The sequence below is a fragment of the Tenrec ecaudatus genome, chromosome 2 (genome assembly GCF_050624435.1).
Source record: "Tenrec ecaudatus isolate mTenEca1 chromosome 2, mTenEca1.hap1, whole genome shotgun sequence".
NCBI lineage: Eukaryota > Metazoa > Chordata > Mammalia > Afrosoricida > Tenrecidae > Tenrec > Tenrec ecaudatus.
This window is the reverse complement of record NC_134531.1, coordinates 204,888,084-204,910,999: the sequence shown is the minus strand read 5'-3', so window position 1 is coordinate 204,910,999 and position 22,916 is coordinate 204,888,084. Positions and strand designations below refer to the sequence as shown.

Sequence of the window (22,916 nt, the reverse complement as noted above, 5' to 3'; positions counted from 1 at the left end):
GTGAGTGGGTTGGAAAGGGGAAACTGATTACAAGGATCCACATGTGACCTCCTCCCTGGGAGAGGGACGGCAGAGAAGGGGGGAAGGGAGACTCTGGATAGGGCAAGATATGACAAAATAACGAGGTATAAATTACCAAGGGCACATGAGGGAGGGGGGAAAGGGGAGGGAGGGAAAAAAAAAAAGAGGACCTGATGCAAGGGGCTTCAGTGGAGAGCAAATGCCTTGAGAATGATTGGGGCAGGGAATGTATGGATGTGCTTTATACAATTGATGTATGTATATGTATGGATTGTGATAAGAGTTGTATGAGTCCATAATAAAATGTAAAAAAAGAAAAAAAGAAAAAGAAAGGAAGACTGAAAAAAAAATACTAAGCCAGTAGTTGAATCCCAACCGCCTTCAGGAGAGGAGGGTTGACCGTGAAGCAAGGGCAGCCCTTGGTAGCGCTCGCCTTGGCAGCCCTGTTGGAGGCCACCGCCAAGAGCCTGCCAGCGGCTGAACCAACTGATGGACCACAGAGGCCTTCTCTTTCCCTGGACATCTCTCCCCCTTCCCCAGGCCGAGGACCCCAGCCAGGCAAAGTGCACTCCCCGTGGAACCCTTCCTCCTTGTCGTCTCTCACTCTGATTCTTGGCGGCCAACCCATTCCTAAAGAAAGGGATACTGGCTTCAATCTTTCCTGCTACTGCTACTTTCTTAAAACAGAAAACAAAACCTGGAGAACTTCTAATAGGTGCTAGAAATGTCACACACTGCCCTGCTTAATAAGGAGCCCTGGGGGCACAGTGCATGGCAAACCCGCCGTGCTCTGCAGGAGGACGAGAAGGCTGTCTGCTCCCATAAAGCGTCACTTGGACGCCCTAAGAGCAGCTCAACTCTGGCCCATAGCGTCTCTATGCATTGGAATAGATTTAATGGCGGTGGTGGGCACTCTGTTTAATATTTACATCCAAAATGTTTTATTCCCAATTCACAGATTTAAAAAGTTTAGATTCAATCAATTTCTATGTCACAAAGTTAGTCATTGTGGGCACCTGGACTGGAAACAAGGTTTGCCTGATTTCAAAGCATAAAACCCCAAAGAAAACTTCTCCCCAACATCCACCGCGCTTTCATCTCTCTCTCTTAGCGAAATAGTGCCGGGAATGGAAATGAGCAAACCACCATGCACTGAGAACTACATTCCCCAGGACATGCTGGAGCTGGAAAAATGGAATGTACTTGGAAGCATACATTGTGACAAGTTAAGGAAATTTTGACCAAACATGTGATTGTCTGGAATTGGGACTGAAGTTTCCACAGAGAAACTTACACTTTTGCTCTCATGGAACAAAAATAATGAAGCAAGCAAGCTCCTTACCTACTACCTTCAGCCAGAGGGTGGCTTCCTTATAGGATGTGTCATTTTTGAAGTGACAGTGATAGATCCCACTGTCAAACATGGAGACATTGCGTATCCTCACTGCAGCTTTGCCCGCAGAAAGGCCGTCTCTCACTAAGGTTGCTCGTCCTCGATACTCTTCCATCTGCTCCTGGTCTACATCGCTCCCTCTCTCGTACACGTAGACAGCCGGGGAGGAGTGGTTTCTGTACCACCTCAGCTCCATGTCCTCGGCACTGATGCTGGGGGACAGGTGGCAGGGTAACTCTTTGCTTTCCCCCATAACAGCCAGAATAGGGTCTTCACGTCCAATCACATTAAACTTGGCCTTTCCTGAAAGAATCGGGTGTAACAGGACTGGGTTAGGATGCGTGAGAGAAGGTAGGGTTCTCCCACCCATGCGCACATTCATCTTTGAGGATTCAAGGATTGCTTTAATCCTGAACTTTGCTTTTGGCATTGGGACATCCTCCCAGCATGGGCAGGGCATGCTCTCCTACCATTTCCATGTATGAGGATGGGCAACAATTGCAGGAGGATGAGACTGGTGAGGCAGCTAGGGAGCAAGGCATCCTGAAACCGTGTCTTTGCCATCACTGCTGGGAACAAAGAGGCACACATACAGGTCAGCACATTCACGTTGATAGGCGGAGCAGGACAATGCCCGAAGATTATCAGGAGCAAAAGGAAAAATAACTCAGGAAAGAAAGAGTATTTTTAACCATGCCTTTTACTCACAGTCTCTTACAAGTTACTGATCCCAGAAACAGAGAAAGAGGGACACTTCTCACCCGCCTGTTACACGGATAATATTGATCTCATAACATAAGTCATCCTTGGGTGTGAAAGAGTTTCCTTTCCGCACTATTCATATTCACATTCATATTCATATTCATATTCATATTCATATAGGAGTGACTATCTCCTGAAAGAGTTATCACAACATGAAAACGCTAAGGGAGAAAATATGATTAAGCAGCTTCAATATCAGAAATACGTTCACTAACCTTCCGAAGACCCTCTATTGGATTCTTGTCGTCTCCAAGAGGGCTTGTGTGATGGGGAGGAAGGAGGCCTTTAGCTCTCCAGGAGTTCCTGTCAGGAATGGGAACTCGAAGGCCTTTTACAGTCAGCCATAAGTTATATGATTAGTGATAAGCTCCGTCTGAGGACAGTGCTCTCAACAAGTTCAGCAGCACTAAGCGCTGAGTCAAAATCAGCTTGACGGCAATGGGTGGTAGGGTGATTCTATGCAGCGATAGTGGCATCTATGTTCATCAATAAGAAGCTACAGTCACAGATACATTTGTTCTACTTAGTTCTTGCTTTTTAGGAAAGGTCTCAAGGTCTCCCAGGCACCTGAGGAAGGTTTAAGTGTAAAGAAGCAGAGACACCCTTCAAACTCACTGCTGTGGAGTAAATTTGGACTCAATCCTATAGGACAGAGTAGGCCTGTCCCTGTGGGTTTCTCAGACCTCAGCTCTTTACTGGAGCAGAAAACCTTCTATTTCTCCTGTGGGGCGGCTGCTTGTCTCAAGGAGCCCAGGCCATAACCCACTATGCTACCATGGCTCCTTACAGGGGAATGCCCTTAAAACAGAAACTACTCACCTCACCTGGATCCAGACGCACACTTTCCTGGGGAATTTTGAGGAAATCAATTTAGTTTTATGCAAATTCCAGAGGGGTCATAATCCAAGAGAACCAGAGTGTTGACAGGGGAGTTTAGAAATTTGACAAAGCCCCACGGGTTTCTGGGGAATCTTCCCTTTCTTTCGTGTGAATTAAGCCGCCGTGCCTTCTCGGCAGCGGTACAGGGAAATCAGTAGGGTGTGCTAAGGGATGCCAACAGTAGTGTTTGGAGGGCGGCGAAGAACGACCTTGTCGTCAGGAGATATGCGCTCTATGGCCACCAACGGAGGGATGGCTATCAGGACCAGCACAAGGGCCACCACGAGGAGCCCCAAAGAGGAGATATTCATTGCAAGTGTTCGGATCCAGGCCAAAGGCAGAAGCTGGAGAATTCAGATAAGGTTTCTTGGTTCTCAGAAGACTTTTAGTTACAGCCACGCTCAGGCCACTTCTCTTGGGAAAGCTTTTCATGATCACGTTGAAATTGGCCTAACTCTTGAATTTTCCAAGGAGACAGCTCAAAAATGCACACTTTGCTCCCTCCCTCCGGTCATGTGACCCTGGGACTTGGTGCACACACTTTGCGACATGTCCACCTTGCTCCTCCTCAGTTCAAATGTTTGCAGGGAGATAGGGGGAGAGCATCACACCAACCTGTTGTCATCAAGCTAGTGGAAGGTCACGGAGACCCGATGTGTATCGGAGTAGCATGCACTCCACTGCATCTTTGTTCGCATTTTAAAAATAGCTCGCGTGGCCTACAATTCATATATAGTACAATTTAATAGTTGCATAATATTCAAAAGAGTTGCACAATCATTACCACCATCAATTTCAGAACATTTTCTTTCTGTACTCGCTAGCTCCCTACTTGCCCCCATCCTCCCCTGCCATGTTTCTCCGGATTTGCCTGTCTTGGATTTCATAGGGAGGAAAATTGCACCAAGCGAAAACAAGAGACAAAAGCAACACAAAATCTAACCCCAGTGACTCGACAACACAGAAGCTCCTCCATTGAAAAGGAAGCAGGAAATATTGAACACGAACGACTTTCAAATGGGTCAACATGGAAGTCAGATGAGAAGATGGTACGCTTTAACCTTATTACAGCTGCCATAACACAATGTCCAGGGCTCTAATTAACAGCCAGCCTTTTCACGTCCTTGACTGTGGCCAGAAGGAATTCACTGGAGACGACTTAATCCATGCAGGAACCCCGCAAAGGGAGTTTGCACTTCCACTGTCATTCCGAGCCTCTGCAAGCCCAGTGTTCAGAATTTAAGCCCTGATACCATTCTCACCTTTGGATTTGGCCTTTTTAAATTTACAATCCTTGGATCACATACTCTGGTATACTTCTTCCATTTGGACTTAGTTGATGTCTCCCTTAGATGGCTGCTTATTTGAAGATAAGCTGTTAAGACCCCAGATGCTATTCTTTCTAATAGCTGGGGACCATCTGACTTCTTCACCACACTTTACTATTGCACCCATATTTTCAGCAGTCTCTTCATGGAGTGAGTATCAAGTATGGCCATATCATATCATATAATAATTTTCTTTGGTTAGGGCTATGAATAAGTGCAAACCCCAAATTTATTTATTTATTTTAATCGTTTTATTAGGGGCTCATACAACTCTTACATATATCATACAACTCCATACAGACATCAATTGGGTAAAGCACATTTGTACATTCATTGCCCTCATCATTCTCCAAACATTTGCTCTCTACTTAAGCTCCTAGCTTCAGGTCCTCATTTTTTCCCCTCCCTCCCTGATCCTCCCTCCTTCATGAACCCTTGATAATTTATAAATTATTATTTTGTCATGTCTTTCCCTGTCTGATGTCTCCCTTCACCCACTTTTCTGTTGTCCATTCCCCAAGGAGGAGGTCAAATGTAGATCCTTGTAATCGGTTCCCCCTTTCCAACCCACTCTCTCTCTATGCTCCCAGTATCGCCACTCACACCACTGGTCCTGAAGGGATCATCCGCCCTGGATTCCCTGTGTTTCCAGTTCCTATATGCACCAGTGTACATCCTCTGGTCTAGCCAGACTTGCAAGGTAGAATTCGGATCATGGTAGTGGCGGGGGGTGAGGGGAGAAAGCATTTAGGAACTAGAGGAAAGTTGTATTTTTCATCATTGTTACATCACACCCTGACTGGCTCGTCTCCTCCCCGAGACCCCTCTGCCAGGGGATCTCCAGTGGCCTACAAATGGGCTTTGGGTCTCCTACTTCCCCCCTCATTCACTATGGTAAGATTTTTTGTTTTGCCCCAAATTCATTTATATCTCTATGGTTTATATATGTCTCCGGTTCACTTAAGAGACATCATTTAATAATAGAGAACATTTAAAATCATCCCCATGGGGCCTTAGGTAATTCTATTGATAGTATCATTCATTTAGCCATTCATTGTGTTTTCAGTGGCTGTGATCTTAGGGCTACAAGGTCTCAGGTCTTTCTTCCAACGGTGCCACTGGATGGATTTGAACCAGCAACCTTTCTGTTAGTAGTGGGATTCAGTTTGCACCACCCAGAGATACTGAGACAGGGTTGCTGTGAGGTGCCATCGAGTCAATTTCTGACTCATAGCGACTCCATGGGACAGAGCAGAACATCCCCTTGTAGGAGCAGATTGGCAGGGTTTTTTCTGTGGTAGATGGCCGTGCGAGTTTGGCGTGCCAATCTCTCAGGTAGCAGACCTTAATCATTGAGCCAGCAGGCGCCTTTCTGAGCTAGGGAGGTACTTGGCTGAAATCCAGAGACAAGGAGACTAGGGGGGAGGCAAAAACCCAAAGCCACACATTGTAAGAATCTATTTACATGAAATCTTCAGAATTCAGAACTCCATAAAGACAGAGAGCGACGAACGGTGCCGGGGCTGGGGGAGGAGAGGGGGAGTCCTTTGGGAGTTATTTTGGAGCTAACTAGAGGTGGTAGCTTCACACCATTGTGGGTGTACTGATCCTCACGGACATGTTCACTTTTCAAATGGTGACGTTTGCGCTTTGTGAGTTTCACCACAATTTCTAAAATAGAAGAGCTATCCCCATCCCCTTTTGCATAGAAGGAGGTTAAAAAGTAAATAAAATAAATAAATAAAAATACAGTAAAATGATGTATTTTTTTAAATAGGAAAAACAACAAAAATGTTTTTACTTAACTAAAGGCTCATCAGCTTGATCAACATAGAATTTTGATGGCTCTTTGGCTCCACCTGCAGGAGTGAAGTACATAGTTTTCCTCATCTCTTCATTTCTTCTGTGGGGTCCAGAGCACTAACAAGGTGGCTTGCATTTCCTCTTTCTTCGTCAAGGTAGGTTTCCTGGTGGCGCTGGACGGCTAATGGCAAGTTCAATCGTTTGAAACCACCAGCCATTTTGTGGGAGAAAGAGGGCTTTCTACTCCTGAAGAGAGTTACAGTCTCTGAAACCCCAGGGGACGGCTCCACCCTGCCTTTTAGGGCTGCCTTGAGTTGGAGTCAACTCGGTTTGTTTGTCTTCTCTCCTCATGGCAGATAGGGACCCTGGCTGTGTAGTGGTTATGTGTTGAGCTGCTAACCACAAGGTCAGCAGTTCAAAATTACCCACTGCCTTGAGGCAGAAAGATGGGGCTTTCAACCCCAGGAAAGAGTTACAGTCTCAGAAACTCATGGGGTTAGTTCTATCCTGTCCTAAAAGGTCACTATGAGTCCGAACAGACTGAAGGGCAGAGAGTTTTTTTTTTTTAAGTCTGATCTGCACTGAGGCTCTCTACTCCTGTAAAGAATTAAAGTCTAGGAAACCTATTATTAGGTTGCTATGAATCCGAGTAGTGAGTTTGCTCTGTTTTGTTGATCTGCTCTGGGCCGTGAGCAGGCTCATTTGTAATGGTGACTCAGAGTCCTCTGTTAGCAGCTCTAAGGCATGCCCCTGACAGTAACTCCAGTCCCACAACATGGACCAAGTCCACGGAAGCCGACCTACAGGACACATCATTCTCTCTCCATGTCTTCCCATGTTCTCTGTCTCCCTACACAAACGTCCTACTTCTTACTCCCCCTGGGACTACTTATCTTAGATCGTTTAAGCATTTAAATTGATATCCTCCCTAATCTCTGATTATTTGGCTCCAATTTCACTTAGGTTCATCTGTTCTCTGAAGTTTTATAGATTTTATGTGCATTTTATTTCAGAACCCAACGGTGGCTTGCAGGAATCATTTATCCTTAGGTGCTGTTTAAGCCGACTTTTGACTCGTCGCTCTTCCATGTGACAGAGCAGAGCTTCCCCAGAGGGTCCCTAGGCTGCAGGCTTCACGGGAACAGATCACGGGGTCTTTATCCTGCAGAGTCACTGAGCGCATCCTGACTTTGGGTCAGCAGCCAAGAGCGTGACTGTGACACTGCTGGGGCTCCTTTGCAGGAATTGTAGCCTCTCATATCCCCCTACATCCCCATCTTGATTTAAAAAACCATATTCTCTTCTTACAATGTAAAGTGCTATATAATCTGGCCAGCTCTATTAACAGGACCCTTTCATGGAAATTCAGAGCCACTTATGTGTGCCATGCTTTAGAAACAATGTTTGCGTTCAGTTAATTATACCAAAGCAGCCTACTCAGCTGATTCTGACTCAGAGTTACCCTCGGGAGAGTTTCTGAGCCTGCAAATCTTTACAGGTGTGGGTGGCATCATCTTTCTTCTGCAGAGGGGCTGATGGTTTCAACCTGGTGCTTACCTGACAATGCCACGACAGATTAATGCAGCAGGGAGTCCAAACCCAAGAGTCACTATTTCTGAGGAGACGGGACTCGTAGGAGGGAAAAGTAAAGCCCGGGTCTTTAGGATGAGGAAGGAATTCAGTGGAGGAGAGAGAGAAAAACAAAACAAAACGGTTTGGAACTTTCTGACATGAGGAGAGAAGAAAAGAAGGAGATGTAAACATTTTGGTGGAAGAAGTACAATCAAGCCCACAAACGGGGTGGGGCTATTCAGGACCCAGTAGTAGTTATTGAAGCATTTATGAATGAAGACCAGAAAACATAGCCTTCAGCATGAAGCCAAATGAAGAAACCCCAAATCTTTGCAACTGAAGCAACAGGCTTCGTGATACACGAGAAAATATTGAGGCTGTCCAGGCTTTCATTTGACTCTGATTCACACTCAACACTCACGGGAGCAGCAGCCAGGAAATGGAAAGACTGACTGCACTGCAACACCTGAGATGGACAGTACATCTTGGAAGGGTTAAAGAGCAGGGCGGCCACTTTGAGGACTCAGACGTCCCCACACCTCTCTCTCTCCTCTTGGTGCCTATCTATAAAGATAGGCAGGGTACACAATGCCAAGGAAACAGCAATGAGACTGATGGTTCTGGGGGGGGGGCATGGGAGAGGAGGGGGAAGAGGGGAGTGATGGACAAATAACAGCAGGGACAAGGGAACAGCAAGGGAGCTAAAACTGAGGGTGAGGTGGGTGTAGCATACCTGGTCATGTTTGATCAATTGAAATGTATCCAAGAGGAATTACTGAGAGGTGAACCATGGCTAAACATGATAGTGGGGCAGGAGGTAAGAAAAAAGAAAAAGAGGAACGAATAAGAAAGTTAAAAATATACATATAGGTATAAATATAGATATGCATATATGTAAATATATGCATACATAAAGATAGGTGTATCTGTCTATAGATTTATGTGTACACACAGTAAGGGAGCATATGGACTTTGAGGCTCTACTTAAATCTTAACTCAGTACAAGAATGGTTTGTTCTAATAATGTGGCAGTGTATGATATTCACCTTCCTGACATGATCGTTGAAGATAAAATGGGTGCATAAGCAAATGTAGTGAAGAAAGCTGATAAAGTATCTGGGGTCTTAAACACTTGAAATTAAACAAGAAGCCATCTAGCAGGGAAGCACCAACGCCCACATGGAAAGCCTGTGTGATCATGAGGTGCTGATGAGAATAGGGATCAGAAATTTAAAAACCGGGTGGCCCCAATCCCATGTACGTAGACAGCCCCCCTTCCCCGAAGATGAATTCACTGCAGAGGACATCACTGAAGCTAGAGCTCAGGGAGAGGACATGTCATCAGAGCACACAGGAGCAAATGAAGGGAGAGGAAGAGTGGAACACATACTGGCCCACCAATCCCTGAGGACGAGCAGCCAACGCACAGAGGGGACCAGAGGGCCAGCCCCACCACGAGCCATGACGTCCCTCACTGACCCATAGCATTACGGGGGACAACACTGGAGACACAGTGTGGGAATTGCACGCGATCTGACCCCACCACACTGAGGCGAAAGACTAAGGGTGTGCAACCGAACAGCAAGGAGAACATAGCAATGAAGTCCCCAGGGAATACTAAAAAATAAACTTTGGGGCTGGCGCATGGCACCCCATCACACTCGACTGGAAAAGACTCCTAAAGGTCAGTAGACCTTGAACTATTTATAGGCATTTCTTTTTTTTGTCAGTGTTTTTTTTGTTTTTTTGTTTTGTTGTTCTTTTTCTTTTGTTGCTTTCTTTTGCTCTGGATTATTTTTTGTGTGCATATTATTATTTCTGTAGGTCTATCTGGATAAGATAGGCAGGATAAACATCTGGAGGAGAAAACAATGGGACCAATGGTTCTGGGGGTGGGGACATGGGAGAGGGGGAGCGAGGAGGAAGTGGATGTTAACAAACCCAGGGACAAGGGAACAACAAGTGATCCAAAATCAATGGCAAGGAGCATGTAGGAGGCCTGATAGGGCATGTTCAAGGGCAATGTACCCGAGAGGACTTACTGAAACCCAATGAAGGCTGAACATGATAGTGGGACACGAGGAAAGTAAAAGGAAACAGAGGAAAAAACTAGGAGGCAAAGGGCATTTATAGAGGTCTAAATACAGGCATGTACATATGTAAATATATTTATATATGATGATGGGGAAATAGATCTATGTGTATATATTTATAGGTTTAGTATTAAGGTAGCTGATAGACATTGGGCTTCCACTCAAGTACTCCCTCAATGCAAGAACACTTTGTTCTATTAAACTGGCATTCCATGATGCTCCCCTCCCCGACATGATCACCAAAGACAAAGCAGGTACATAAGAAAATATGGTGAAGAAAGCTGATGGTGCCCAACTATCAAAAGATATAGCATCTGGGGTCTTAAAGGTTTAAAGGCAAACAAGCGGCCATCTAGCTGAGAAGCAACAAAGCCCACATGGAAGAAGCACACCAGCCTGTGAGATCACGAGGTGTCACACAGGATCAGGTATCAAAGACTCAGAACAAAAAAATCATATCATTGTGAATGACGGGGAGTGCAGAGTGGGGAACCAAACCCATATGTAGGCAACTGGATATCCCCTTACAGAAGGGTTACAGAAAGGAGATGAGCCAGTCGGTACAGTGTAGCAACAATGAAACATACAACTTTCCTTTTGTTCTTTAATACCACCCCCACTATCATGATCCCAATTCTACCTTACAAATCCAACTAGACCAGAGCATGTACACTGGTACAGAAAAGAAGTGGAAACACAGGGAATCCAGGTCAGATAAACCCCTCGGGACCAATAATGAGAGTAGTGATACCAGGAGTGTAAGAGGAAGATGTGGGAGAGAGGGGGAACCGATCACAATGATCTAAATATAACCCCCTCCCTGGGGATGGACAACAGAAAAGTGGGTGAAGGGAGACATTGGAAAGTTCAAGACATGAAAAAAAGTAATTTATAATTATTTATAAGTTATATCAAGGGTTCATGAGGGAAGGAAGGTGGGGAAGTAGGGTAAAAAATGAGGAGCTAATACTAAGGGCTTAAGTAGAAAGAAAATGTTTTGAGAATGATGATGGCAACAAATGTGCAAATGTGCTTCTCATGTGTGTTTCCCCCCTGGCACCACAGTGGGATGTCTTGTAGGCATATTTCCGTGTTGGACAGGATGAAATCGGTAAGTTTGACGACAATAGAGGTTTGAAGCTTTTGCGAAGGCAGTGCTTGTTTCTCAGCTTGATTATTCCCTCGGAGCTTTCTTTTTATTTACATCTCTTCTTGGAAATATCTTGTTATTTTTTCCTAACTCTCTTGGGCATTTTAAGAATGATTGAAACTTTCAAATACAGTTTTAGTTGTTTTCATTAGAAGAGTTTTGGCAAAGTGTAGGATTTTCCCAAAAGAACGGATATCTACATTGCATATGTGAGTAAAATGTTTCATGTAGACATTTCATTAGATACAACAGTATCTCTTAAGAAATCCCAAGATTTTTACTTTGGAACTCATCCATCTTCTGCCATATAACATGTGGTAGGAACGACATGGACAGTGTGATTTTTTAATGCACAAACTCAAATATTATGTTTTGACAAAGTTTATGAATTTTTAAGTCTTCATTTTAGCCAAGAAACTTGTCAATAGCCAAAATTAATATTTTGCCTCTGACATCAGGGTTGTATTGCAGAAGTGAGGAATTGCTGGGGGGGGGGTGGCTGCGTAGCTGACCTCCTGTGGCTACCCATGGAGAAGGAAAAGTCCACCCCTCCGCCAGCCCAAGGCCAATGGCTACAAGGTCAGGCATGCCTCCACCCTCCACCCTTCCTTTACCCTATGCTGACACCATCTGTGAGTCCCATGTTATTCTTCTTCTCTGCTGGGTTCGATAATGTGCTACAGTAACCCAGAGCACTCACAGACAAGACTCAATTATAAGGGTTTATTGAGGAAGCTGACAGGTTACCCCATGCTGGGATGAGAGAACATCAAGGAGATAGCCTTTGGTTTACAGCTTCTCTTCTCATCCATCCGCTGCATAGCTCTGATCCTCCTTGGGCCTTCAGCCACATGGCCCCTGGGCCTCTGCTTTATTTTGACCCTCCTGTTGTTGAGCCCTCCGCTTTGGTGTCAGTGATGCAGCCTCCAGTGTCTCTTGTGCCTGGACCACTTCAGACTAGGAATGCGCACGTACTGCACTGGTGGCTGCTCTTTCTTGGAAGTATCAGGATTCTTTCTCATTTTGCTTCTGAGATGGCTCTCTTATCACCAGAGGGATGACAAAACCCTTCCATCTTATTTGCATAGTCCAACCAGCAGTAGTGGGAATTATAGATATTTGGAGTCATGAGTAAGTAATTTCATTTTACCACTTATAGTTAGTTTCCTTGATTCGAATTGGCTCCAATGGCTTTGCTTCCATTTTAGCATTTCTCTGAGTCCTGAAAGATACCTTGTGTTTTTTCACCCCTAATTCAGAAAATACCCCAAAAGATCCAAAGGAAATTTGCAGGTCACTGCAGTGAAGTCAATTCCAAGTCATGGCACCCCTTGGGAACAGAGTAGAACTGCCTCTTTACATTTCTGAGACTTTCATCTCTATGGGCGTAGAGAGCCTCAGGTCTCCCTCACGGAGAGACTGGTGCATTATAGCTGGTTTGTAGCTCGATGTAGACCCACTACGCCACCAAAGCCCCTTATGCGGCTAGATATTACTCACTAGCTACCCTTCAGTTGGTAGTTTCTACTCTCATTTGACAGTTGCTAGGAAATATTAGCAGTAGAATTTCTGCTTTTTTATGTTACTAATATTTTAAGGGTCTAAATTTTTGTTAATTTGAACAATTTTTGTGATATTAGAAAAGAATATGTATTTAGTATTCATTACATGTGAGTGTAGAAGTCTTGGAAAAATGCCTAATACATTGGATATGTTATATAAGCATTAGCCAATCTAATTAATCAAATTACTATCCATTAATTATATTCTCCATTTATCATATTTATACTTGTTTTTATTAAAATTGTTCTCCTATTTAAAGATTGATGTAAAAGAGAAAAGAAGTTGAGTGTGCCATATTGATAAATTCCAAAATCAAATCTTTACTTTAGATTCAGTATGTCATTTGCCTCATGCAATAAGTCTGAGTGATTGCTACAGGAGATATAGTTATTTTCTCCACCTTATAAAAGGAGATCTTGACTGTTCGCTTTGGCAGCACATATACTAAAATTGGAACGATACAGAGAAGATTAGCATGTAGCATGGCCCCTGTGCAAGGATGACATGCAAATTTATGAAGCATTCCATATTTTTTTAAAAAAGATCTTGAAGCATTAGGAATTCAAAGATTCCCCCAAACCCTCACTTTTCCATATTTTCTCTACATAAATTTCATAAAAATCTACAAACCTGGAATAGAAATTATAAACAAATTCCAATAAAGATATACATTTCTAAGAAAAGCTCTAAAAGACATTGATTATATGAATAGTTATAAATAAATATTCCAAGTTAATTAGAGATGTTTCCAAGAAGAAAGCATCATCTGGGGGTGGGAAGGGTGAGGGGAATTGGGGAGCAAAGAATGAGTGCAGGAGGGGAAGGGAACATTAGAGCTAATCGTAATGCTGTATGCACATACAACTCTTTAAAAAGTGATTCAACTGTGGAAGTGTATGATATGTAAATATTATATCAAGAAAACTACTAAAAAGAGAAAAAGAAAAGAAACCAAACTTGACCTGTGGTTTCCATGGGTGAAGCAGGAAGAGCTTTTGCTGAACAGAAATTGAGTTTTTTAATGTTAATGAAACAGTTCGGAGAGAGATATCAATAATGGTTATACAATATGAAGAGTATAATCAATGACACTGAATTACACATGTAGAGGTTGTTGAGTTGGAGAACGTTTTGCCACAATTGAAAATCAAATTACATAAGTAACAATGAGCACAAGGAAGAAGAGCATGTTCTAAAATTGATTGTGGTGACGATTGTACAATTCTCGATATGACTGAACTATTGAATTGTATGATATGTGAATGAGCTGCCAGTAAAACTTAAAGAAAACATCAGCCACAGATGATATCATTAGTGAATTCTACTTAATATTTGGTAAATAATTTCAATCCTTCACAAATACAAACACTTCCAAAAAATAAAAGAAGAAAACATTTTTCAATTCGTTTTCTGAGAATTATCTTACTACCTCAATACAAAAACATCACAAGATAAAAAATTAAAATGAATACTCTTCTGAAATATAGTCCCCACAACCCTCAACCAAATACTAGAAATTAACTAGTAACATATAAAAAGCATTATATACCATAACCAAATGGGATAGATCCATGGATACATAGTTGATCCATAACCCAATGGGATAGATCCATGGATACATAGTTGATCCATAACCCAATGGGATAGATCCATGGATACATAGTTGATCCATAACCCAATGGGATAGATCCATGGATACATAGTTGATTTAACATCTGAAAGTAATGAATAGAATTACTATATAAAAAGAAAGAAGGACAAAATATGTGATCATCGCACTGACACAAATAAAGCAATTAACTACAAAAGCACCTATGCAAAGTGCCAGGCCTTGGTACTTTGGTACTTGGTACTTTGGTATGAGCTTGGTACATGCTTGGCTGAAAATCACAAGGTCAGAAGTTTGAAACTACCGTAGGCTCTCTGGGGGAAAGATGAGGCTTTCTACTCCAGTAGAGACTTACAGTCCACTGAAAAAACATCCAAGATTCCCCTAGTTCTTTAATGCTTCCTCCTAACACTCTCATGACCCCAGTTCTACCTTACAAATCCAGCCGGACCACAGCGTGTTCACTAGTACAGATAAGAGCTCTCCACACACAGAATCCAGGACAGCCAAACCCCTCAGGACCAATAATGGGAGTAGTGATACCATGAGGGTAGGGGTAAGGTGGGGGGATAAAGGGGAACTGATCGCAATGATTAACATAACCCCCACCCCCAAAAAAAACCAGGGTGAAGAACAACAGGAACATGGGTGAAGGGAGACAGTGGATGGTGTAAGATATGAAAATAATAATGATTTATAATTTGTTAAGGGTTCATGAGGATGAGGGGCGGGGAGAAATGAGGAGTTGATACCAAGGGCTCAAGTAGAAAGAAACTGTTTTGAAAAGGATGATGGCAACATATGTACAAATATACTTGACACAATGGATTTGTGTATGGATTGTGATAAGATCTGTATGAGCCCCAATAAAATAATTTTTTAAAAAGATAGCAAATAAAAAGACTTACAGTCTCAGAAACCAACAGGGGCAGTTCTATTTTGTCCAATAGAGTTATTATGAGTCAGAATAGACATCGTAGCAATGACTTTGAGTTTTGTTTTTTAGTTTTTGAAGCAAAGTGAAGATGGTAGGGATTTTCCTCAAAGGCATCTACAGAAAACTTAATAGTAAGGCTAAATGTTTTCTCTCTAAACTTGGAAAAAGACACGACTATTCACTGTAGCCATTTGTATCCAACATTATACAGGAAAATCATACAGGGAAAAAAGAAACTTACCTCCAGATTTCAAAGAAAATAGTAAAATTTTCTCCTATTGCAAATGATGATATCCTATATATATTTATAAAGTCTCTATAAAGTCTAGGAGCCCAGGTGGTGATATATATTGACCTGCTAACCACAAGGTCAGCAGTTCAAAACCACAGCAACTCCTCGGGATAAAGATGGGGCTTTCCACTCCCATAAAAAGTTACATTTTCGGAAACACACAGGGGCAGTGTACCCTGTCCTGTAGAGTCACTGTGAGTCAGAATTGACTCAATGACAGTGACTTTTAATATAAAGTCTAAGAAATATACTAAGAAACCTACTCAAAGTAGTAAACAAACCAGGCATTATTTCAGGTTATAAGATAAATATCCAACTCTTCTTTACATTTCTAAGCACTATTTATAAACCACCTGAAAGGTAATTAAGAAAACAATAACATCAAGAAAAAATTTTAGGAATAAAATTATGAAGTTAAGTGCAAGAATTGCACCAGTTATGTGAACATTTGATTTCATTTGTTTGCGTGGCCTTAAGTTGGATTCTCTAGAGAAACAAAGCCAATGATGATGTATATATGGATTTACATAAAAAATGGATCTTGCGGTTGTAGAAGCAGGTAAGTCTAGTTCAATTCCAGGCAGGTGCTCGAACTGTGGGTCAGATGTTAGAGTGGAAGCTTCTGATTGGTCTTGGTTCAAGGGCTAATGAATCAAGATCAACAGGAAGACCACAGACTGGTGGCTGCAGAGGCAGATGAATCCAAGGTCAGCAGGTCAGGCTTGTGACTAGCAAGGCAAATGAATCCAAGGTTTGTCAGGTCAGGTTGCAGGTTGATAATGGCTTCCAGGGTCAACAGGCAATATCAGGTTGTTGGCTCAAGCCCTAAGAACTGGTCAATGAACCAGATGCAGGACCAGACCCAGTAAAAAGCAAGCAAGCTTTTCCATTGTGTCCTCTTATATAGCAAGTAGGTCACATCGCTAAGGAAATGGCCTTTCAATAGCATCAGGGCTGTGACCTGAGAAAGTGGGTTGCATTGCACCCCAATCTTAGTACAACTAATTGGCTCCTCACAACAGGTATTATTATGGAGTTAATTATATTATGTCACATTACTAGATCATAATTGCCAAATCTGTTTATCCTGGCCCAAAGCTGACACAAAACCTAACTATCACAGGGAGTATACCAAGAAGTAGAATTTCTGAGTCCAAAGATAATTCTGTGTGTCAATGATTGAGAAATCAGGACTAGCTATCCACTAACTGTCCTTTGACTCCAGCCCCTGATAAGTACCCCAAGGCTCTCACATAGCCCCGTGAAAAGGTCAATGCTTTATTTCACCCTCCTAGGCCACCTTGGTAGGTATAGACCCCAATCTCCCACCCCTACTTGGTCAGCCCCACCATCCAAAAAGAGGGAGCCCCATCCCCTCTGACTTGATTCGCCAGAGGTCTATTCTACCAAGATAATTTACTGAAATCACAGGAATACTAGACACTAAAATAATCCCCTGGCCGTAATCTCAACCCTACTATGACACCCTACAGATCACACCATGCTACCAGACACCGTTCCCAACTGCTTAAAAGACCTCTGCTCCACACAGTCCTGACCAAGGCAAGGTGTGGACCCTGCTGCCCTTTTTGCCGATTCTGTTGTTCCTCTGTGTTCTTATACCCTCCTCCTCCTGTTTTTTTTTTTTTTTTTTTTTAGCACACAGAGCAAGTTTATTTGGTGACTGCTGCTGCAAACATTATCCAAGAGAGACAAGAGGGAGAGGTGCTGTGCCAGTGAGGAGCCCTTGGGACTACATTACAGCCAGTCTCACTCGGGAAAGGCACAGGGCTCTGGGGACACGGGAAGGCTGCCCTCGGCCGTTTAGCACCATGCGGACGAGCTCTTCAGAGTTGATGCAGCCTTTGCTGTCCTCGTGCCCGGCCACCAGCCTCTCTACTTCTTCCTCCGTCATATTCTTGCCCAACATGACGAGGACATGCCGGATCTCAGCCCCCATGACGGTGCCGTTCCCTTTCTTGTCAAACACCAGAAAGCCCTCAAGGTAGTCCGTAGGTGCCCTGGCCCTGGTCCTGGGCCACAGTCTGCAGCATGGGCAGGACGTGCTCAAAGTCCAGCACTTCACAGTGATCTCATCACTCTTGGGGTTTCCCAGGACCTTGCGCACTCGGCGAGCCCCCCCCACTGGCTGTACAGGATCTTGCCATCACCGTTCGGTCAAACAGCTGGAAGGCCTCCTTGAACTCCGCGGTCTGGCCCTCGGTGAGGTCCCACATCTTGACTGCTCCGGCTCCGGGACCGTGTCCTGCAGTGATGGCTCCGGCTCCAGGCCCAACCTAGTCTTAGCAGGGCCCCTGACGTCACCCCTTCCGGTCTCTAGGAAGCCAGCCTGGGCTTCTGCGGAGAATGTTGCTACAGGAGCCGGGGGCGGGGTGGGGCCGCCACGGCCCCTCCTCCTCTTTAAAACAATATAATTCATTCTCAATCAGGACATCCCATTTGCAGGCATATGTAAGGACAGGGGGAAATTATAGATACATATAACTTTGCTTTTTTACTTTCAACTGAAGTTGTCTATTTTCTAGTCCCTTACCACACTATCTACCCCGAAGTTGGCACCCACAACAGAGACAAAGCTCTTGGCCAAAGATTAGACTCCAAACAAACCTGCATTAACAGCTCTCCTGCGTCTTACCCTAACATTATTTTTCCTATTATTATTCTTTAAACTTTCATCTCTTACCCTTGCCTTGAATTTTCCTTTCTTTAATCTAAATATCTAAAGTCTTGTTTCATAGCATTATTATTATTTTTTGTTTTAAAATAATTTTATTGGTGACTCTAACAGCTCTTATCACAATCCATCCATCCATAGATTGTGTCAAGCACTTTTGTACATATGTTGCCATCATTTTCAAAACATTTATAATTTTTTGTTTCATGTCTTACACCTACCGCTGTCTCCTTTCACCCACATGTCTCTCATAGCATTATTAACCTATATTTTTGTTTCTCTTTTTTTCTTTAAATGATTTTATTGGGGGACTTTTACAGCTTTTTATCACAATGTATACATACATCCATTGTGTCAAACACATTTGTGTATATGTTGCCATCATCATTTTCAAAACATTTTTTTCTACTTGAGGCTTGGTATCAGCTCATTTGTCCCCCCTCCCTCATGAATCCTTAATAATTCATAAATTACTATTTTTTTCATGTCTTATACCAATCACTGTCTCCCTTCCCCCATTTTTCTGTTGTGCTTCCCCCTGGGAGGGGTTATAGGTCGATCATTGTGATCAGTTTCCCCTTTCTTCCCCCACCTTCTCCCTACCCTCCTGGTATCGCTACTCTCAGGTTTATCTGTCCTGGATTTCCTGTGTTGCAATGTTCTGGTCTAGCCGGATTTATAAGGTAGAATTGGGGTCATGATAGTGGAGTGGAGTAAGGGGTTAATGCGAGAGGAAGTATTAAAGAACTAGATGAAAGTTGTATGTTTTGTCAGTGCTGTACTGCACACTGACTCATTTCTTCCTTGTGACTCTTCTGTAAGGGGATGTCAGTTGTCTACAGATGGGCATTGGGTCTCCACTCCACCCTCCCGCTAATTCAGATTGATATGACTTTTTGTTCTGGGTCTTTCATGCCTGATTCCTGATCCCATCAACACCTCATGATCACACAGGCTGGTGTGCTTCTTCCATCTGGGCTTTGTTGCTTCTCAGCTAGATGGTCGCTTGTTTATCTTCAAGCCTTTAAGACCCCAGATGCTATATCTTTTGATAGCCGTGCACCATCAGCTTTCTTCACTACATTTGTTCATGCACCCATTTTTTTCCAGCAATTGTGTCAGGATAGGTGAGCATCAGAGAATGCTAGGTTCTTGCGTTGAGGGAGTACTTAAGTAGAGGCCCAATATGTGTCTGCTACCTTAACACTTAACATATAAATATATGCACATAGATCTATTTCCCTATTGCTATATATAAATATATTTACATAGGTGCATGACTGTATTTAGACCTCCATTAGTACCCTGTGCCTCCTAGCTCTTTCCTCTATTTCCTTTTAGTTTCCTCTTGTCCCACCATCATGTTTGACCTTCATTTGAGTTTCAGTAATTCCTCTTGGCTATGTTGAACTTGTCGAAACCCTTCCGGGCATCCTAAACCCTTTTAGTCATCGATTTTAAGATCACTTGTTGTTCCCCTGTCCTTGGGTTTGCTGGCTCACCCCTTCCTTTCCCCGCTTCCTCATTTCTCATGTTCCCTGGAACTGTCAGTCCTTTGCTTTCTCCTCTGGATTGTTTATAACCCCTATCTTCTCTAGATAAACATGCAAAAACAATAATAAGCACAAAAACAAAACAAAGCAAAACAACAACAACAAATAAAAGCCTATAAATAAGTAGTTCCAGGTCTGTTTGCTGACCTTTATGAAGGTTTTCTGGTTGAGTTTGATGGTGTGCCATGCCCTGGCCCCAAAGTCTAGTTTCTCTTTTCTTCGCTTCAAAACTTTTCTTTCCTTCTCATCCTCATAAAACTAGAAGCCGTGGGTGAACAAGTAAATGTGGTGAAGAAAGCTGATGGTGCCCGGCTATCAAAAGAGATAGTGACTGGGGTCTTAAAGGCTTGAAGATAAACAAGCGGCCATCTAGCTCAGAAGCAACAAAGCCCACATGGAAGAACACACCAGCCTGGGTGATCGAGTGGTCCCAAAGGGATCAGTTATCAGGCATCAAAGAACAAAAAAATCATCATATCATTGGCTGCACACCTCCATGATAGGATCGCTGAAGACAAATGGGTGCATAAGCAAATGTGGCAAAGAAAGCAGATGGTGCCCGGCTATCAAAAGAGATAGTGTCTGGGGTCCTAAAGGCTTGAAGGTGAACAAGCGGCCATCTAGCTCAGAAGCAAAAAAGCCCACATGGAAGAAGCACACCAGCCAGTGCGCTCACGAGGTTCCCAAGGGACCAGGTATAAGGCATTATGCAAAAAAAAAAAAAATATATATGTATGTGTATATATGTATATATAGATATACCATATTGAATGAAGGGGGAAGTGCAGAGTGGAGACCCAAGGCCCAAGTGTCAGCCACTGGAGATCCCCTCATAGAGGGGTTTAGGAGAGGAGATGGGTCAGTCAGGGTACGAGGTAGTACCGATGAAGAACACAGCTTTCCCCCAGATCCTGGATGCTTCCTCCCCCCAACTACCATGATCCAAATTCTACCTTGCAGGGCTGGATAGGGCAGAGGTTGTACACTGGTACATATGAGGGCTGGAGGCACAGGGAATCCAGGGTGGATGATACCTTCAGGACCAAGGGTGTGAGGGGTGATGCTGGGAGAGGGGAGGGTGAGTGGGTTGGAAAGGGGGAACTGATTACAAGGATCCACATGTGACTTCCTCCCTTGGAGAGGGACGGCAGAGAAGGGGGGAAGGGAGACTCCGGATAGGGCAAGATATGACAAAATAACGATGTATAAATTACCAAGGGCACAAGGGAAGCGGGGAGGGAGGGGAAAAAAAAGAGGACCTGATGCAAAGTGCTTAAGTGAAGAGCAAATGCTTTGAGAATGATTGGGGCAGGGACTGTATGGATGTGCTTTATACAATTGATGTATGTATATGTATGGATTGTGATGAGTTGTATGAGCCCCTAATAAAATGTTTTTAAAAAATAAAATAAAACTAGAAGCCGACACTATTCTTACATTAAAAATATATTTTTTCTATTAAATATTAGTACCCATTCCTCCATCATTGCAAAACAGACATTTTTTGGCTCTAATTTTCCTTCATTAGCCTACCAAATAATACTACCCAATCCCTCCCATCTTTTTTTGCCTACTATTCCTTTCTCTCTTCCTCATGTAATATTTCTTCTTCCACTTTCTGATCATTCCCCTAACACCTAATCTAACACTCTCCCTCAGACACTTGATTCAAACTCTCCATCAGCCCTCTACTGCACCACCTAACAGAGTTAATTACTCCCATATAACACTACCTCCCTAACACCCCAAATAGCAACCCAAGATATTAAGGAAACAACAGAAGATATTGGTTCATACAACCAAAAAACGAGAGGAACAAAAACAAATAACTGAATACTACCCAGACCTAAATGTAATGCCTGAAATTGAACCGGCTATTGATTTACCAGAAAAATAATTTAAATAATTTGATGATTGAAATTAAATCATTAAACTCCCACAGAACTGTACCATATCACATTCTTGCCAACAATGCACGAGTGTTACAATTTCTCTACATCCTCACTGTTTTGAAGAGAATTATATTTCCTTGTGTTAGTCTGGGTACTTTAGAGAAACAAATCCACAGAAACTCATGTATAAGAGAGAGTTTTATATAAAGGTTAAGTGTGCATCAAGAAAACATCCCAACCCAGTGCTGCCCAAGCCTACAAATCCAACATTAATCCACATGTCCAACACCAATCCACAAAGTCCTCCTCCATCTCACAAAACAGACTCAATGACGCCGATTGCAGGAGGAAAGCCAAGTCGGTGAATGTGTAAGCATCTCAGTGCTGGCAGGGATCTCCACATAGCTGTTCCAGCACCCAGGGCTGCATCAGGGTAGGTCCATGTGGCTTTTCCTCAGGGATGTCTTGCAGGAAGTGCCCCTTGCCAGCTGAAGCAGGGAACTGGCTAAGGCAGCTGCACCGTGGTCCGACCATCAGAAAGCAAGAGACCTGAGAACTCAAAAGGTGAGGCTCACCAAGCCATTTATCCCTCTACCCTTCAATTAACCCCACATGTGTTTATTGGCCAGGTTGGCACAATAAACTAACTCACCCATTCCTCAAACTGTGTTAGAACTTAACTTCTATACCTGTGGCTATACTCTTGTTAGGAAATAATATTTTCTTTTTTGTATTAGTAGATCACAAATGGATGAGTTGGATTCCATATCTAAATCCTTTTGAATTATAACAGAAGCATATTAGATGCAGAGACACACCCAGAAGCTAGATGATATGTGAGGACTGACTGCAAGCCAAAGAACCAAGGAACACTCAGAACTCAACAACTTGTGGCAGAAATCACACAGCTGTGACTCTTATTGATGTTTTAGGTGCCATCTAGTCATAGGGTCTTGGTGTACAATAGACCAAAACACTGTCCAGTCTTAACTCTTAGTCTCTAGAATATTCAAAAAACATTTCTGTTCGTTAAAGCCACACGCTTGTGGTATATATGTGACAATAGCAAGAGGTAACTGAAACAGTAGGTTCCTCCCTGAGAAGTATTCTTTCCCCTCTTTCACATTGTATTTTGGAGAAAAATCACAACGCACATCTTGCAATTAAGGAGTGTAGAATTATGCATTTCCAGTGCACGGTCTGGTCCCATCACGCTGAGGCGAGGCACTGAGGGCAAGAAGCAGAGCACCAGCGGGAGCAGACTGATGAAAGGCCTGGGGAATACCCAAAATAGACTTGGGAGACAGAGTGTGGCACCATATCAGACTCAACCTAAAAATACTTGTAAAGGCCAACAAACAGACCTTGAACTAT

The 22,916-nt window shown here is 43.2% G+C and overlaps 1 non-coding gene and 1 pseudogene across 1 annotated transcript; one reads left to right on the top strand and one right to left on the bottom strand.

Moving 5' to 3' along the window:
• Positions 1 to 12,986: 12,986 nt before the first annotated feature.
• Positions 12,987 to 13,098, top strand: LOC142441956 (U6 spliceosomal RNA). Its single transcript, XR_012783232.1, has one exon. It is a non-coding gene; the product is annotated as a U6 spliceosomal RNA (small nuclear RNA).
• Positions 13,099 to 17,155: 4,057 nt separating this feature from the next.
• Positions 17,156 to 17,639, bottom strand: LOC142440456 (myosin light polypeptide 6 pseudogene; annotated as a pseudogene).
• Between the last annotated feature and the right edge of the window lie 5,277 nt (positions 17,640 to 22,916).